At 32.9% G+C, this 21108-nt stretch overlaps 1 pseudogene; it reads left to right on the plus strand.

The window, feature by feature from the left end:
• The first annotated feature begins 10326 nt into the window (after positions 1 to 10326).
• LOC132717806 (uncharacterized) lies at positions 10327 to 20975 on the plus strand (annotated as a pseudogene).
• Positions 20976 to 21108: the final 133 nt, after the last annotated feature.

Consider the following 21108-nt stretch of genomic DNA (forward strand, 5'->3'; position numbering starts at 1 on the left):
ACATAGAACAAGAGTAACGAGTTAGAGATTATTCTATTAAGTGGTTTATTGGTATTTCCATGGCTGATCCCCGTCATCTCTAATGATAAATGATTTCTAAGGGAGACTCCGTCGTTATTGTTGTAATTCTGTATACAATGACAATCAATAAACTAAGTTTCATATTTCAAATATGAATATACAATGACTCTTTGTACCTCATATTATTCGTGATTGAATATAAAATGTTGCCATGAGAACTCGTCGTATTGTATAGATCAAAGAGACAATTATAAAAGAGTATGTTAAAGGTAAGTAAATTGTTTAAGCATTATGTTACAAAACAAGCAAAAGGTGAGAGGTGAAAATAAACATGATATTGGATCAATATTTTATCAAATGACTATAATAATTACAACAAAGAATATAATATTGATTAACAAAACAGAAATAATTACAATATCATTTAATTTCACACCGGGGACATCAAAGGAAAAATGGTTAGAGTTGTTGAGGGCTTTGTTCAAAGCACTTGTCCTTTGTCGCGGTTAAAGAGGCGTCGGGTTCTTTATGTAAACAATATATCCAGCCAAAGTGTGGTACGTCCATCGTCTATCCAGGTGATCGCTTGTGCCTGTGATAATGTAAGAACGTGCAACTGAGGTCTCGGTAGACCAGTAGACTTTGTAAGTCCTCTGACTTTGAAAGTGTCTGTATTACTTAGAACCAAAGTACAAAAACAGTAAAAGTACACTGAGTCATGAAAAAAGATTAAAAAATAACATCGACCAATATCTTTAGACATCGAAAATTATTATACTGGTATAATGTTTAAATATAAATATTTCAAGCCGGCGTCAATTCGTTTCGTATGCATAATGTTTTTCCTTTTTGAGAAAATTTATAATTTCCGAGTTAAAAATATTGTTTGAAATACATATGTAATACTTATGTATGTAAAAATGCACACTATTTTTTATCAAGTTATGATCATTGAAAGCCCTTATTGAAAGATAGTTATATCTTACGCATACATAACTTTCTCATTTGTTTTTATTATTAGTATTTAATTTGGATAAGTTCCGTAACATTTAATGAATAAATACGTGCACATTGAGTGTATATCGTTGTATAGGACTCCAGCAATTTATAATTAGATTTATAAAGTTTCTGATTTTATACAGTAAGTCCAAATTCAGTGTGTTATCATTTTCTCCATTTATGCTAATTTTTGTCATTTTATGCGCAGTTAATATTCCTCTGTAGTAGTTCTAGAACCTGATTATCCTTGAAACAAGAATGATGCTGATGAGATTCGATCAAGGTTTCAATTAGTATGTACATAAACATTACCCTAGGGTTATACATTCTTTAGATTTTCAAGTTTAATTTTGGCATTATCAACTAAGCATTATTTCTGCCAATGAAGGGATTTCGTTTTTCTCTATGTTATAGAGAGTAACAACAATTTCATGAAGAGAATCAAATTGACATTCTTATACATACACACTATAAAAGCTATTTCGAGTTTAGAAGTGTTGTATTGTTCTCTGTCATCCATTTCTTTACACCTTTTTTTCAGACAAATTCGACATATTTAAAAGCGTTTCAAATTGATCCTGATAAATTATCAAATATGAGAACAAAATTCAACAAGAAAAGGCGACATTCTTTAAACGTGCCCCCCCCCCAAACAAAACCCAGCAAAACCAAACCACCGGCACGGAACTCAGCACGGCACCGACCGATCGCAGGAGAAAGCACAAGGCCAAAGCAAAGACGAGTCGTTGTAATACTTAAATATAGCAAATAAAGCCATCCATGCATATCAAATTGTATTGAACACATGTGCTTTTGATTAAAATATTATTATTTTAAAGACTTTTTGTTCACCATTTTAAGTATCTTCATGTTTAAAATATATCGAAATGGTCAATCATCACAGTGACATTGGATTTAATAGAAATTGTGCTAAGAATATTTTTATCTTAATTAAAGAAAAATATCATATGAAATGTGATTGGCATAATTCATTCAAAAGATATTTATTTTACGAACTTTATATTGACATATTAAGATACAATTGATGTTAAAATAACTGGAGCAAACATCAGGAAATTGGATGGCAGGTGGTTAATCATGTTCATTTTACGTCCTTTTTTAGGATTGCATTGATATTGACTCCTTTCATGTTCTCCTGATTCATCTATAGTCATCTTTGAGGAATTACTAAATATTTCAAATAGACAAAAACAGAATCCCCAAAGAAAGACCAGCACGGCAAAATTGAAAATGTTGCAGGCTCGGTTTGATTGGGCATGTTCATGGATGGTACTGGAAAATGCAAGTTACCGCCCACGCCCACTAGCACCGGCTTTAGCAGAATGTGTTCATCATTGAACCTACAATGTGACAGGTGAGTGCCATTCCATGAAAAGCGGCGTATTACGTCGACGAGCACATTATTGACATTAGTATAAAGGTCAACGTGTGCAACCGCTTCTTTAAGTTGATAGCATCCAATCAATTTGAATGCAATCAAAGAATATGTAACCCCTGGATACTTACGACCAGATTAATTGTGACTTTATTGAGTCTTTTGAGAAATACATCTAGTTTCAATGATAAACATTGGGATGCAATACCTTAGAGGGGTATTCACTACAGAAAACATGACAAGAAATGGCATAAAATGAGAAAATGAAGACGATCAGAATACCTCGAAGGACATTTTAATTGTTATGTTTTAATCATGAATGAAGTATTAAAATTACATGTTAATTATATTCTTTCATCATTGGAAGGTTATAACTAAGAAGCATGTATATGTAAAATTCACATACAGTTTTTTACTTTTATTGAACAAATATATTTTATATTCTTTTACTGATAGATTTAAGGTTAAATAATTATAGTTTTCGGCGCGATATTACGATTAATGTGTCATTGAGACGTAAAATCAAGCCAAAAGAAGTTGATGTCGTATCCTTTTCATATCATAAGAAACTATGCCATTTGTATTGGCATGACACATTTAAGGTCAGATGAGTTTTGTTTAAAACATTTATAAGGTTTTAGGGAATGAGGTCATTAAACAGCCTAAATACAAAAATACGCATACTTCGTTTGATGGAGTCCGTACACAAAGTTCATTATTTTGAAACATAAATAAAATCTTTTACATGTGACGAAGAACTATGTCGGTAACAATGCTGAATCACTCGGAGTTTTTGTTTATAATTTGGGAGCATCATTCAAGCTTAAAGAGTTACGTTTTCACGGTTATAACGCAAATGCTCTGTTTACATTGTAAAAATGTATGAAACAAATGTAAAATGCACAATAAAAAATACATTTAGTTGAGCTTTTATTTGCGCTTTTAACTGAAAATCTTTACGCTTACCAACATCAATAAAAATCAAAGCACAGAAGGTGCTGAATTTGTTTGGGTCTCAGAATGTAAGAAAGGTGCAGGTTGTGAGATTATATGTATAGTGCCACCAATGCTTTCCAGCGTTTTAATTGTAGTAAATTGGCTATAAGACTAATTGCAACACTGATATTCAATCCAATGTTTATTTGACTTTAACAATTTGAAAAAAAAAGAGTTACCTTTACTGGGATTTGAACTCCAGACCTCTCGCTTCCTAAGCGAGCCCGAAAACCCTTCAGCCACGGTGAATTTATATGTGAACGGGCTGAAGAAAACCATATTATTCTAAATTAGGGCTTGTAACGACTTTAACTGTTGTTTAACACATATGTAAATAATCCTGGAGCTTACTATAAGCATTTATATTTATAAAAAATCAAAGTGCTGCAAGTTCTGTGGTATTTTCTGATCTTTGCAATCTAAATCGTACTGTATATCTGTATGCATTTTCCTGTATAGGTTTATTTTTATGTATTATAATTCATTTTGCAAGGCACCAGAGTTTGATACATACGGAATTCTGCATTACTAGAGTTGCATCAAAAAATTATTTATGTTCATTTTTTACGACAGTCACACTTTATCCTTGCATATCATGGCTACTTCCTTAACAAAAACACTTAAAAAAGAATTTATCAGAAAAAAAATTTTTCTCGACTGGGATTCGAACTCGAGACCTCTCACTCACTAAGCGAGCGTGTTACCACTGTACCACGGAGAAGTTATACACAGATAGTCTGAATAATATCAAGTCATTCTAAATTAAGAAATTCCATTGCATTTCGGGTTTGTAATCCTTATTAATTTCGAGGTATTTTGTTCAGGGAAAACCTGTTGTTTAAGATTGAAGTAAATACTTTAGCGAAAATCCTCTCGCCCAAACAGTCCGACATGTAGAATCTATATATTCCACTACTCGGTTTGTGTAGTATTCGGTTATAAATAGTATTTTCATTGATAAAATCATATTCATCCGCGTAATTTGTGATTGTGCATTTATTGACAATTCTATAAGCCAACGCTATTGTTTAACTTTAAATGTGTTGTAATTTGTTGGATACTTGTAACAAAATAAAATATTCTTTCTTTTAAATCGCTAGTTTTAAGCTGTTTTGAGAACTACTTGTTGTTAGGTTTGTTGTAAACTTCTGTGTCAGAGATTGAATGTCCGCTTTGTATTTAGTTATTTTCGATCAGAAAATACAATAAAACAATATTAGAAACCTTCGACCATTCGGGAATTACTGTGCTTGAAAATTGATGCGCCTGTCTTTGACCATCTTTACGCAGTGATCTCCCCTGAATTTTTCGGCTTTAGTGTACATACAAAAGGGAAGTAACCGCTTCAAAAAAGTGGACTACTTTCGGCATTTGCAATTAAGAACATTATACTCTGAAATTTCGCTACCATTATTTGTTTGGTCTGACGACCCAAACAAATAAAAACAACTAAATATTTACATACAGTCGGTATCTTTCCATATTCATTTAACCCGTGTTTGTTACATATTGGAGTTGTTAACAGGAATGCATAGGACATGGCATTGACCCCGGTTGTATAATCAATAACGGAGGAGTTTTAGTAGATGAGAAAGTTAATCTCTAGTTAAATACTCAATTGATTGCAAACTAATTAGTCGTGCATGTTTGGAATAATGAGACAAGCTTTATGTCTCTATTGATTCCGATTATCGTACTCTACTCCGTCCCTTTACGACTTTCAATAAATTTTCTGCTAGTTTTATTGAGACATTATTCACAACAGGTCGCCAGTTTAATTACTAATATGTTTATTTTCCAAATGCAATGTATATCAAAAAGGTTTAATGCATTCAGGTACAAAAATAACAGCAATAAAACACTTATTAATAATTGTAAAAATTAAATGCACTTTGTATATAAATGCACATATAAGCGCAATGAAATGACATCGTGTAGTTATAGGTACTTTACTTATATTAACATTATCTATATAATAATTCTTGATGAGAGTAGATTCCATTGGAGTTAATTTTAAAATTTTATATTATTATATGAATTATAAGGGTAGGCACACGATAAGTTTGTATATTAAGTACTTATAGTGACTATTTCAAAACTGCCGCATTGTTAAGTGGCTCCATCATCACCATCTGATACAATAGCGTTCATTTTAATAGTTGTGTTATCTTCAGAAGTATCTGGCGTTTTTTCCACTCAAAGTGCTGTAAGACTGCTAATTGCTTCAACTAGAGCAACAAATTCTGAATATGAAAATATAAAATGATATTATAACGATTTATCAAATATGTAAATAAAAGACAATATTTTTACACATTTCTTTCTCTTTTAACTCGTAGCAGAGACATTATCAAAATATGCCTTTTTAATGTCCAGGATCTATATATTTTATTTTTACTTTAAATTGCTCAAAAGCCAAGTATGTATGAAAAGCATCGATGTTTCCTGACAATTTAAGACGTAGATAAGTTACGTAACATGCTTTAAATTGTTTTCATGGTGAGTCAAAGGCCCAGTTTTTCCATGATGTAACGTGTCTCAAACTAAAAGTTTTAACTTATTAGTAAAATTTCAAAACTATCAAAGATTGTTATGACAATAAATTTTATCATTAATAACGACTTGATATCTCACCGAAATATTGATTTTCAGCTATATGCATTATATTAATCCTTTCTTACTTTTATTTAGCAACAACATGTGTACCAAAATAGTTTGCAGTTAAGTCCGTGATGTAACAAACTAAACAATACAAACTGATCCCTTCAATTTTTCAAATGACAAGTACCTCCATTTTGAAGAGTCATGTTTACGTAAGCAATGTGACAGTGTCCCCGACATCTCTAATCTCCATTTGTTAAAAAAGCTGGATTTAAATGAAGGTAAGTGACTGCGTATATTTTATGTGTGTCTATAATGTAACGCTGCTAATTTGTAGTAAATTGCAAATGGTCAAGACTTATTGCATCAAGATAGATCGTAGCAACGATTTTGTTTTTTTGAAATACACGTTTTTCGCCATTTTAAAGGGACAAGTAATTACGTATTAGTTTTAAAGTCAAATATATTCTGTGCTGTAACTTGTCCATGGTATTACGAGAATTTGTTACAGCACAGACGAAATATATTACAGACAATTTTACTCAACTGTATCATGAAAAACTCAACTTAAGTCAATAGATAGGTTGATTTTGATGTTTTTTCCCTGTCAAAATAGTTTATAGTGAAAAAGACAGGACTTTTGTTTATTCTTGTATTGCTAAGATGTTAAAATGGTCACCAGAGATGCAGCATGTGTTACAGCAGAGTCATATGGTTAAAAAAACAGGTACTTCACTCGCATTTCAAGAAAATGCCAGGATTTTAAGAGGAATGTTTGATGTAATCATTTCTTTTTTGTTCAAGCTGAGCTTTAATTTGCTTCATTTTTTCAGGTAATGTAGTATGAATATAAGTGTTTGTTGACGTTACAGCAGAGACAAAAGGGTAAGTTACTTTATATTAAATATCAATATAAAACAGTGTATGTGTTCTTAGATATATAAAAAAAATCTTATTCAATGGGTCCTTAAGGATAAAATCAGTGGTAAAATAAAAATTGTTTTATAATTCTTGCTTGATCAATAACTAACATGACGAAAATCATTGTTACAGCACATACATAAATTTTCAAGAAAGCTGTAGGTTATTATGTCTCTGCTGTGTGTTCAGACATTCACATTCATATCTTGTTTTCTTTTGTATATATCATTGTACGTGTATGTTTCGTGCAATGTCTCGAATTCGTTTTAAATAATATAGATATTCGGAAATGAAAGCATTTTAAAATAATCACATGCGCACAAATCAATTTTGTTACATCATGGACAACTTTTATGACAGGATAGACACATTTCATTTATTCGAAAGTGTATGATGTGTACTGAAATCAAACTGCGGTCTAAGCCATTGTTTCATCACACTGTAGATAATTAAAGGTCGTAGTAATACTACCGAAAACATAGGTACTTGACGAATTTTTTACAACACGGACAACAATATTTTAAAATTCAACAGTATTTAAAACTATTTGAAAAACCTTTTATTGATTTCGTCCTATGTTAGACAGGATATGTGATGAATAAATATTATCATGAACTTTCATCAGAGAAGCTTAAACATAAATATATCATAAATGAACAATATACTAAAACAAATGTGTAACTGTTGTGAAATACCGTCAATCTAGACATTTACCGAGAAAAGTTTGAATTTCATGAAATCTTCCAAATTCTTTCAGAAAATGGGGAAGATGTCCAATGCGGAACGACAACGGAAGTTTCGTTTTAACACAGACGCTAGCCAAATGAGGAGATTAGCATACATTACAAAATGTAAAGAGAAATATTAAAAGGACAAACTATGTGGTAAAAGAAAGTTGGTAAAAGATATGACAGATAGGGAACGCAGACATGCCAGAAAGCAATAGCGAAACGAAAAGAAAGCGTTGAGGAATAGACAAGAAAAGGCAAAAGAATTCCAGAAAACTCCGTCTTCTCCAGAGCAGTTCCAAATTCAAAAGAAAATGTCAAGACTAAAACAACAAGCACTTTAACATCAGAATAAAGAAAGAGCAAAGGTCTATAGAGATAACAAATTAAAGAAAGTAGAAATATCAAAATTAAAGAGGAAACAAACTTCATTGTTGTAGGAAAATGTTGAGCAGATTAAAAGAGAAGTCGACAGTCATCGATTTTCCTAGAACAAAAACAAGGCAATTACTGAGGAACTTTTTAAACCAAAGTGGAAAAAGAAGTGTGAAAAGGGCCCTGTTTAACTTTGAAGTTTTGGTACAGCAGTTGAAACAGGGTTATAAAAACATCAGAAGTGAGAAAAGAACAGATTGGCAAGAATTATTTCTGGACCAATACTTAAAAGTATGGGTTGAAATTAGAAACATTCAGACTTATTGGTATAAATTTAGATAAACACAGATCAAGAAGAAAACCATGTTTAACTAGACGAGTTAAGGAAAATGTGCATACATTTTACGTAAGAGACGACAACTCTAGAACCATCACAGGGATGAAAAATACAGTAACAAAAAGCAAGCAAAAGAAACAAAAGCAAAAACATTTCTTTTTGAAGGTAACACAAAACCGAGTTTTACTGTGTTTGTCAGGCTTAGACCATTTTGGGTTTTATTTCTGTCTGACGCAGACAGAAACAAATGTTTATGTAAAGTATGTGATAACATGAACTTGATGGTGAATGCGCTACATAAAGCTAACATTTCATTTTCAAGTAAAATAGATGATTTTGTGAAAGAAACTGTATGTGATGAAGGCTCATATGAATGTATGTATGATCTGTGTAATTCTTGTTAAGATAAAAAGATGAACATTGATGATAAAACTGTATCTTGATCACAGTGGCAAATAAAAAAGGAGAAAAGAATATTTAAAGACGGAATATAGCTGAAGGAAAAAGTAGTATCTCTCACCGTGAAAGAGACTGAAAATGACAAAGCAAGTGTATTGGTCGACAAACTTTATAAATCACTTGAAAGTTTTAAGATACATATGTTTAATTGTCGCACACAGGACAGATATTTCCGTCACAGTCGAGAACAGATGAACGATGCAGAATGCATTATACACATAGACTTCTCGGAAAATTATGTATGCTAGATCAGAGACAAAGTACAAGGTACGCACTTTGGTGCTTCGAAGAAGCAACTTACGCTCCACACAAGTGTAAAATACATTAAGGACAATGCAGAAAGCTTTTTCACTGACTCATTAGACCATGGTGCAGGAGCGATATGGGCCCATAAGAAACACACACTGAAAATATTAAGATGAGATCACCCAAGAATACTTTACTGGCGGACCTGTAACGCAATACCGACAAAAAGTAAAAGCGTCAAAGTTAAGTTTTGATACGGCAAAACGGTCGTTTTTTTTAATCAGTGCATGGAAAGGGAGTTTCCGATGCTATCGGTGGCTCAGTGAAATGTAAAGTTTTGTAAGGAAAGGATATACCCATTGCTTTGCTTTTTGTACAAAAAATGCAGGACAGTAAAATTGATATAAGCCTTGTCAAAGAAAAGAAAGTACTGGAAGAAAAGAAGAAACTACTTCAAACAGAACAATTATATGCCGTACCTGGAACTTTGAAAATACATCAGGTTATAGCCTGTATGAAGTTTACAATAAATAAACAGTTACAGTATAGATCTAGATATATTAATACCTAATCTTTAAAATGGAAAATGTTAAACAAAATAGAATTAATTTAACTCTCTTCTAATATAATTCACTCAGGAAAATATACGCAAATTACTAATGCAGAACTTTTCCGACAAGGAATATTGACTTAAGTTTTATTACATCCAGTAGAACACTGGATGTAAAAGTAAACTAATTATTAAATTCTTGTTAAAGTTTCTTTAAGTAAATTTTCTACTTAAAAAATAAAATAAAATTACTTTTCAATGTAAAATAATATTTTACTCGAGTGAATACTGAGGTTCTCAGTTACGAAATCCTCGCTGCTAACAAAAATCTACCTTTATATACGTATTGCTAACAGTATGCTAACGGTTTGCTAACAATATTTGAAACTTTCAAGTTTCTAACGAAATGCTAACAAAGAGGCCCCGAAAGGGTTGCTAACAATGCAAACACTGCTAACGGATAATAAAGTACGAGTTAAAATCACACAAAGCGCCATCAATTAAATTGACAAATCTAATATAAAAATAATAAGAATACACAATAACGAGGGATCGGTAAATGTGATGCAAAAATATATCAATAAATTATTATTTTCGTATGCATAATTTAACGCTCCCATAGGTAACCTCACTTGATAAATCGAAATAAAACATGACGTAGTAATTACATGACGTCATCAAGTCGTGTATAACCAACATGGCTGACAATAAACACTTCCGGGTTTTAGTAAACAGTAAAATTGCCGATATTAGCGTAGGGGTAAGCTTTCAAAAATAATTTACATTGACAAGCAGTAGTATTTAACATTTTTACAACATATAAACCGTATATAACAGAAAATAAATATGCATAGGTAAACTAGAAGGTAAATAAGGTCGGTGAAATGCGGTGCATCATAATATATGATTTTGCTTGGAAAATTCAGAACTAACATATGAAAGTTAACCAGTTTTATTTCGGCCGAATACTTTTTAAAAGATACTTCTTGTAATCAACTGTGATAGATAAAAAAGACACTTTCTCAGCGTGACCATAGTTAGACACATTAATTCATTTGTTTGAAATAACTTTTGTCAAGATTATACTGTTTATGCATCTTAACATTTAGTACAACTGATAAAATATCAAAACAATATAATAATCATGTCATTTATTTAATTGACAAAATAAAACAAATTATTAGAAAACAAATGCCTTTTGTCTGAAATTTAATCCAAATTGCATTCACTGACGCTTTCATAATATTTTTGTTGCCATAGTTCTTGATCCGTTTTGCATAACGGATTTACAATATTTCCATAATGGAAAAATAAATAAAGAATTTATTGTGTACATAAATGCCATTTTGACCAAGCGCGGAATTTAAACATTTATTTGAATATAATGAAGTGTGTAACCTGTAAACTTAACACATAATCTGTCATAAAATAAAGCAGATACAGTTTTGTTTGTTTTTTGCCAGGTTTAAAGAATTTTGTAATTTATCAAAACACTTTTTATGCACAAGTATTATGTTTTGTGGTGACCTATCTTGTTAAATTGTCATAAACGGTAAGTATTTTCTTTCCATCATACCTCCTATCCCATTCTGTGCCCTGTCCCTCTGATTTTTTCTTACACAACTTGTCCCTTTAATTCCCCGTATCGACCTTTCCGTTCTTATCATTTTATCATTTCACTTATTGCATACACCCCCCTCCCCCTTATTTCACATCCCTTGTGTCATCCATCGTTTTTTGGTTCGGTGCCTTCTGGATGCACTGCTTGTGTGTGGCTTGATTGTGTCGATGGCTCAAGCGTATTAAGTTGGCGAATCCAGTATATCTCACGTGATTTTCGTGTTACCTCTGACCACTGTGTGTTGTGTTCAATACAAGGGAGGGACACGTCATTAAAACTGGTGAAAATGTTCCGAAACTGAGGATCTGTTAAATTTGCGTGTTCTACAGTCGGAGCGGTGTAAGTTCATTCGTTTACCTAATAGAAGTTTGGTTTCGTCGTCACATTATTTATTGCACACTTTGCAAGAGATAAGATAAATAATATTTGTTGAGAATGTATTTGTGAGGTGCATGACTGCACATGTTTGGCATCTTGGTGTGCCACATGGTCCAGACTGACCTTCTTTGTCTGTCATTATTGGTCTCAGTTTGGATCGAAAAAGTATGTCTCGGAGGTTTTTAGGTCTTCTATATGCAATGATTGGTTTAGTGGGGAACATTTTGTTCAGATTCTGCGAAGACTCAATTAGTGGCCAATGTTTGTCAATGATGGCTCTATTGTTTGGTAAGTCCGGGTGATATGTGAGCACAATAGGAATTTATTTTGTGAAGGACCACTACAGTGATGTTTGTACTCTGGTAGTTCTTTCCTGTTTTGCAGCCTGCTTTAAAGATTGCGTTTGCGATGTCTTCTTCTTTATATCCTCGCATCCGAAGATGTTCAGAGAGTTCTTTTGCTTTTATATAGAACATGTTGGGATCTGAACATATTCGTTGATTTTTAAAGCCAAACTATATAGGGTATGTTCTTGCAACAGTGTTGAGGGTGGCAGCTGCTAGGAAGAAGGTATTGATGTTTATCGGTGGGTTTGGAATACAAATCAGTATTTATGTGATTGTCTTTAATATGAATATATATGAATAGACATAAAAAACATATATTACACTTGCACATAAAGGAAATATTTTTCTGGGGAGACGGTTTTCCTGTGGGGCTTCGATGCCCTAAAAATGGGGCTTGGGATTTTTTTTCTATTTTGGGGGGATGCAAATAGTTTAATTATAATATAAGGTATTGATTGTATATCATAAATACAAGACCCGGGTGTTATAATATTAACCCCCAGTCAGATCATGTTTATATTTCAATTATATAAATCATGTTTACATTACATTTCTATATATAACATTATAATTTAAATGTAACAGCCGAAACGTATAAGATTTATATTAAATGAAGGTAAATATATTTTCCTTTTAAACCCTTTTCAGGTGTGTATGATAATATTTAAGCCAAATAAGGTCAAAGAAATTGCTGTATGTTTTCGTACACGTGTCAATAAAAATTTACTCTCGTGACTTTCCAACAGTATCTTTACACGTATGAAAAAGTCGGCTCATATATATCAGCAGTGGATTATTATTCAAGGTATTATTTGAGACGCATCATTATGGCCAATTAATATAAGACGTTTGTTCTGGACACGTAACATAACTCATTTTCAAAGAATGATATTGACTGCATTTATATATGTTAATGGTTTAAATCCTGATATTCTCTGGAGTGGGTGGATTTAATTGGACTGGCCAGAGATAGAGCTGCTCACAGCCGTTTTCGAGCTTTGGTCAGATTATTTGAACCGAAGTTTTTATGCGTAGAATTTACAAAATAGATGCTATGAATATTTAAATGGGACATTGAGAATTTATACGCATGCACGTAAAAGAAAACAATAAGGTAGGTACATGTACAATTCATTTTAAAATTGTAACATATGTACATGCAAAACGTGTACTTGAAATGTAAAAAAGTAATTCCAACGCGTATGAAAGAAGTAAAGCGGTCACGGGGCATTGATTGCCATTTAATGTAATGCGCGTATTAATAAAAAGCGCTTGACTGACATATATTTTTATATTGTAAAATTACAGAAGGAATTTCCGGAAAAAAAAACACCCGGAGGTGTTAATCTGGTATAATGCCCACTAATGACGGTAAAGCATTAAGGATATTGCCATTTAACGGTTATTATACTTGTAAAGAATGTTTTATTAGACACTGGCGCTGTTTTGATAGCTTAGGATCCATTTATTTCATTGGTTTTCAATGTTGGATATTGATCACAAAATTCTGGAAACAAAGTGATCCCTCGGAAGCATTAATCACAACAAAATAACATAAGAATTGTAGACTCGGTTTGATTGAGTCTGTACATGAGGGACAATGTATAAGTGCAACATCCCTCACGCCCCCTAGCACCGGCTTGAGCGGTACTCAAATCCACATATGAATAACAATGTGAGTTTTGATCATCATTTTCTTCATTTGTTGCTGATTTCCGAAAGGATTGACCTAACAAATGTTTGTGTGTATGTTTTTCATCAGAGGAGATTAATGTTGTATGATTATTTAATGTTTCGATCTTATTTTCCGTCATTTTTGTTATCCTAAGGTTGGATATTTCACATACCTAAATCCATGACAACAAAATTTATCATAAAGGATCAAATGACAATATATGAATTGGTAACTATAGACTGAAGGAACTAAATAAGGGTCGAATAGCATTTCGGTTTCTTTTCTTTTTCAATAATGTCTCACAATTAACAACAAAAAAGTAAAATAAAAAGTCAACATTGTAAAAGTAACCGTTCAATATCGACATCATATGGAAGTTAAAAAACATATGGTTACGGGAAATCAACATATCATTTTAATTGGTCACATTTTTGTGAACCATATGAAGCCGTTCCCCGTGCATATCGTAATCGGCCCTGTGCAAACAAATGTCATATGTGGCGTCATAACAGAAGTCATCAGAAATTAAAAAAAAATATTTTGTACAGATGACTTGAGGGATGTTGCACTTATTCATTATCCCTCATGTACAGACTCAATCAAACCGAGTCTGCAATTATTATGTCATTTTGTTGTGATTAATGCTTCCGAGGGATCACTTGTTTCCAGATTTTTATACTTCACAACAGTAGGTGTCAAGTGCTGTGTGGCAGCCTTAAAAAGTTGCCTCGTACTTCACTTCAGTGTTGTTATATTGTTCTGGTCCTTCGGGATCATTGAGTCCAACACTTTTAAGTGTTGAGAATTGAGTACCGCTCAAGCCGGTGCTAGGGGGCGTGAGGTATGTTGCAATTTTTAATTATCCCTCATGTACAGACTCAAGCAAACCGAGTCTGCAATTCTTATGTAATTTTGTTGTGATTAATGCTTCCGAGGGATCACTTTGTTTCCAGATTTTTGACTTTGTTAATTAAAATTTAGAACACACAGTTTTCTTGAAACGCAAAATAAACAAGAGAAAAAACTTGCAAGACTATTTAGGAGACTAACTTTAACATGAATTTTCGCCCATGCCTGACAAGTTGCTCTAAACCTTTTTTTTAATCATGCGGTGCAAGGGAGGGACCCCCTTCCCGGTGCCTGGGAGCTTCACATCTTTTGTCATTTGTATCTAATTTCTACTTTATAAAACATCCTAGGTGATGAAAATTGCAATTTCTGACATTATGATTTTAGTAAATAAACACAAAACGCATTTATACATGTAGTTTTAATTTTGTTAAAAGTTTAAAATTCCGTAAGATTCGATATTATATCTGTCCTAAGATGATAATTTGGTCTTAACGGTACATGGGAAAGTCGAAAAACGGGGTTATCTGGACTATTATCCGATATCGTAAGAGTAAACACTTACATATACTATATAACATTATTCTTAGAGAATCGTTTGTGTATCACCGTTATGGCTCTGTCGGTAGGTCGGAGTAATTGTAACTATTAGTGTTTTGTACTCATAGGTTCGAACCCCACTTAGTGTCACTTTATAAACACAGTTTTTTTTTCTTTTTACTCTGTTTTTATCATTATTCTTTATTTATTTTTCGTTTTACTTTTTGTTTTCTTCTTATATTTTTTATAGTATATATTTATTTCTTTTATTTCCATTCTATTTTCTTTTTGTATCTTCTGATCGCAGTGTTATAAAATATTCGAAATCATATTCATGTATGTATATGAAAAAACATGTCAAACTTGTTTTCTGAACATTTGGCTGTTCTGAGGTAAAAATAATATGTCTAACCAGTAGTCGAATCTGCCTGTCCGGGTAAAACACATTACTGACACGGTTGCTCTACCTACTGCGCTATCAAGTCATATGATAATATGTAGTTTTATTTTCATTTTTATAGGTTGTGGCATTGATCTGCCTAACCTATTTTTCGCATTGTTATTGGTCTTTGTTATGTAAACAAAGGCTCAAGTTATCATCCTAGGACAGTACGTTACACCACATTGTCCGCGGGGCATATTATAATTTTGTAAAGTATAACAACAATGACCTTTCAATAACGGTATTTTCATATCACCTTTCTATCGACTGTGTTTCAGTTCAATTTTTGATACTATACAGTACACACGTATAAAGATTTTTTGCAAAATTTAAACGGAATGAATATAATATAAATGTAATCTATATATTGTATCAATTCTTGATTATAAAAGTATAATAAAATCCAATAAAATCCAAATTTAAACGGAATTAATATAACATAAGCTTTATGTACATTTATTAGTCCCCTATCGGTTTACCGGAGGGGACTTTAGGTTTACCCTCCGTCCGTCTGTCCGTCTGTCCGTCCGTCTGTCCGTCCGTCAGTCCGTCCGTCCACAAAACTGGATCCCGCGATAACGCAAAAAGTACTGAAAATATTTTAGTGAAACTTGATATATGGATAGATGTCAGTATGGAGATTATGCACGTCTTTTTCTTTTCTTCCTATGTTGAAAATTCTGGTTCCTATGTCAACAAATAGACTAAAAATATGGCAAATTTAACACAAAACTGGATCCCGTGATAACGCAAAAAGTACTGAAAATATTTTTATGAAACTTGATATATGGATAGATGGCAGTATGGAGATTATGCACGTCTTTTTCTTTTCTTCCTATGTTGAAAATTCTGGTTGCTATGGCAACAAATAGACTGAAAATATGGCAAATTTTACACATAACCTGGATCCAGTGATAACGCAAAAAGTACTGAAAATATTTTTATGAAACTTGACATATGGGTAGATGGCAGTATGGAAATTATGCACATCCTTTTCTTATCTTCCTATGTTGAAAATTCTGGTTGCTATGGCAACAAATAGACTGAAATTCAAGATTTCTGATTCTAGTTTTTAAGTTTGTTTCACTATAAATACTTTATTTCTTAATGTATTTTCTTCAAACTTTAAATATAAGTTGCTTGTCATCAACCACATTATATGTGACAAGGTTTAAAACTCTAGCACAAAATTTATCAGAATTACCTCCCTTGAACATAATTTTTTTATGAAAAAAAACATTGTTTTTTTAATAACTTCTTTTTCTGAATGTATCTACTTCAAACTTCATATAAATGTTTCTTATTATCACTCAACATTTGTGAGTGTTCAATACTCTAGCAAGATTATATCCAGAAGTATGCCCCTTTTGAACTTTTTTTTTTGAGAAATTGGTAATTTTTACTCCAAATTCTTCAATCATGATAGGATTTTAAAAATGTTATATTTTGATAACAGGGATGTTTAAAAAAATAACTTTAGAGTGTCCTTCAGTCCGTCTGTCTGTCTGTACATAAAAACTGTTTCCTGTAATCACTTTTAAAGAACTTTTTCAACAAATTTATTTAAATAGGAACATAAGTGAATGGCCAATGGCCCTTCAGAATGTTGCTTGGGCTCTTACCGGTAGGGGACTTATGGATTGCTTGCAATACTATGATAATTGCTTGTTTATACTGTATTGATTCGCGTTTATCGTAAGATTAACGTTTACACGATTGTGTGCGTTTTTAAATATTTATAAACCCTTAAAAATCTCATCATGTTTACATTTGCAATCAAATTGAATTTTAATGTAAAACGAGTTTTTATATGTAAACCCCATCAAACTCCGGATATAAAAGGGACCCGAACACGTGAAACAGTTTTCTCACTATGGCTGAAAGCAGGCAAATTCCCGTTGCTGGTAACTTTCGCAAGAGAAAAGAAAATGCTTCTGAGATATCGTTTTCCGACTTTTCAAATCCTATTGTTTAGCAAAGATGACCTTACAGTGGCTACATGGTTAATTCAACAAGGCCTGTTAGGCCGTTCTAGACAATGCGAGAGACCGGGTTGTGATGGCGACGTGCGCGTAGACCCCTGGATACACCCTCCGATGTAATAGAAGCAGGGACCACGAGGTTTCTTTAAAGATCCTTAAAGATCGTTCAGCACGACATTATTGTTGTGCTTGTGGTATTTTTAGTTTCAACTTTTCGGCATTTTCTAGTTGGGTGGTTCCAATATTCCTACTTGAATAATGTTGAATCACCCTTAGGATATGTTGCCTGCTTTTTAAATTTGTCTTTTGACGTCTTATCTGTGATACGCAGGCTTCATAACCTCTGATCCCCTTTCAAAATTCCATTTTATTTAGTTCCGCCCATTGTTTTCTCGTTTAGGGCACACGCTTTTTATTACTTGGGGACCATACGCCGCTTTTCATGGAATGGCACGGAAGTGTCACATTGAAGGTTCCATGATAACCGCCGTATGAACACATCTGCGGATGTTTCTAAATTCAAAATTTTACTATTTCACATTTAAATGTTGAATTCTGCTTAAGCCGGTGCTAGGGGGCGTGGACGGTAACTTGCACTTTCCAGTACCGTCCATGAACAGGCTCAATCAAACCGAGCCTGCAACATTTTCAATTTTGCCGTGTTGGGCTTTCTCTAGGGATTCTGTATTTATCTATTTCTATCATGAAATACAGTTTCTTTGAAAGAAGTAAACTTGACGCAAAGGATATAATGCACTTGATGAAGGCGTATTTGGAGGGACCGTCTTTGGGAATGACATCAAGGTATGCGGGTGTAAGCTACACAGGGACTGCCGTGGACTGGGGGAGTTTCATCCGGGAACTAATGAAAGAGTATTTTCACGTACACCTTAGTCACAAGAAAATGACCGGAATTGTAGAGACAGACGAAAGTCTATTTGGTAGACGGGTGAAGTTTCACCGAGGAGACACTAACAAGGGGTGAAAGGTTTGGGTACAAAATGTATTTGGAATGGTGGAGAGAAGTTCAAGTTCTGTCATTCTCTATTCAGTGAAAGACAGAACGGCTGGTACACTTATACCTTTAATTGAAAGCAGGTGGAAAAGGGGTCTACTATCTACAGTGATGGGTTTTCTGCATACTTGCATCTGAATGATATAGGATACAGACACTTCACTGTAATACATACGTATTCCTTTAAAAAGACTTACAAGAACGCCGAGAATGGAGAAATTGAGGTTGTGCATACCAACAGGATCGAGGGTGCATGGAAGCATGCAAATGATAACTTCAGGAAGATGTCTGGCACAAATGCTTCTCAGTGAGAAGGTCACATGGCCGAAGTAAGTAAAACAATTAACTTACAAACTTTGTTTTCCTTTAATTAGTTAACAACTGTAATCATTTATAATAAAAATTATATAACAATATCCGATATTTTAACATATATAATTATGTCTATACTACACAGTTTTACTAAAGAATATGAAAATTTTCGTCTGGTGATAAACTTAATCAAATTAATTAAATTAAGAAACTGAATCCTATTCTACATCAGACGAGTAATGTGGTAAACACGATTTATCTCCCTTGGCCTTGATTATTCGCCGTATTACGTTTTAGAATGATTCTTTCATAATTATTTGAGAGGTCATCAGACCTCTCCACAGTGTTCAGACTGATTGATGGCGGCATCCATTTTTTGCGTATCTGATTGTAGTGAATAAATCTCATTTAAAGCGTAAAATCATTAGGAACAGTCTACATAAATGGTTTCGCGCATGCTCCGTTTTAAAATACGACCTAACTTTAACGAAAAATAAACATCGAAGTGAACAAATCTGTACATAAAAAATCGAAAAATATGATTTATGTTACTTAGCGCTACGTGGATGTTTCATTCCGTTTTAATGTTTTTAAATGTATAAATCGATTACAGTATTGTTTCTGAATAGCGTTTTAATATTTCGTGTTTCGATAAATCGTAACAGTGAACATTATAGCTACAATATCATCATGCACTATAATATGACCAAGTGAACCGTGTACCGAAAATTTACTGCTCCTTAAACTTTTGAACCGGTATGACTAAATAACGCATCGGAGATTTTTTGGCGCAAATGGCACAAATTTTACTAAAGTTTCATTTTCGTCAAATATTGTGGTTGGAGGCATGCAGCTTTATATACTGTTTATTCTAATCAAATGATATAAATATTTTTTATGTAAATCCTTGTCTTAAAATTGTTTGATTAACATACTTTATGCCCGTTTTGGAAAATGTAGAGGAAATGTTTCCATATACTTACCAAAACATTAACCGAAAATTTGCTTATTGAATTTTATAAGATACTTTTTGATATTACTTTTAATAAATTTATTATTTACCTTAAATTTAGTTCTCTTTGCAGAAAAACTATCCCTAATGCGCCAAGAAAAAAAGTACATTTCTCCGGCATAAAATCTTTCAAAACATTTAAAAAATGAAGTGTAAAACAAACTTTCATTATGATACTATATTCAATATATATAATGAATTCTATTTTGTTAAATAATTGTAATTTATAACCAATCATTGTGTCTTTTATGAGAGAAAATTCCCAAATATTTTCGAATTAAACAAATCTTCCACAGCAGCAAAAAGACCTTTTGCATGCTTCTTTTTAAAGAAGCAAACTTGTTTATTATCATTTTCACACCTGGTACATATTCACTCCATAATTGAATGAATATTGATTAAACATACTTGAAAATGTAGAACTACAAATGTACTTATTGAAATGAATATTTTGTTTTTCTTATTTGTGTTCATTCCATAAAAAAATGTTTTTTATTTCAGATCATGTGGCGTAGTGTATACACAGAATTTTTTAATCTCCAGAAGTGTGTGTACACTTTATCTGGACCTCCAAATCTGTCATATCCCACTCCATTATTTGACTCCTGGGAAGGTGCAGTATCCCAGCAGGACATGGTACATCCTGTCGTCAGTGATGCAGGTAGTACAGACTCAGATGTCCTACAGCCGGAAGCAGCAGATGCCGTTCAAGGACGCGACAGCGACTCTTTTGAGGGTAAGTGCATAGGATTTATCAAATCAACTCCATCATAAATGTACAATGCAAATATTTGTTTTAATATTTAACCTGAATATCTTCAGCAAAATTTCATATTGAATAAATGTCATCAAATAAATTTACGGAATGAACTTCTAAATAAATGTAATTATAATGAATTTCAGATGATGCACATGTTTCTTCAACACGGGTATGCCAGACTGTATCGGAACCTGAAATGAAGGTCACTGATTCTATCTCTGATTCTATCACTGCTTCCAGACAACCTGTGAAAAAGAAAACGGTAGAGAAATGAATTTCATATGGGACATTATGAGTGACACAAGCGTTAGCAGTGAGGACGATATAACATTGTCCCCAAAAGCATCAACCCCTAAACCCGTTACATGTAGTAAAAAGTCCGGTTTTAGACCAAGAATGAGACATGCGCACGTATGCTGTCCTATTGTCGTAGATTTACATATTATACTTTCCCGCGCTAGTTTGTACGTAAATGGCGCTTTGTGATACGTTGACGTCTGTGACGTCATTATTGTTTATCATTGTTGTTGTTATTGTTTGACGTAG

Source organism: Ruditapes philippinarum, unplaced genomic scaffold, assembly GCF_026571515.1.
Source record: "Ruditapes philippinarum isolate M1 unplaced genomic scaffold, ASM2657151v2 ctg7270_1_1_1_1, whole genome shotgun sequence".
Classification (NCBI taxonomy): domain Eukaryota; kingdom Metazoa; phylum Mollusca; class Bivalvia; order Venerida; family Veneridae; genus Ruditapes; species Ruditapes philippinarum.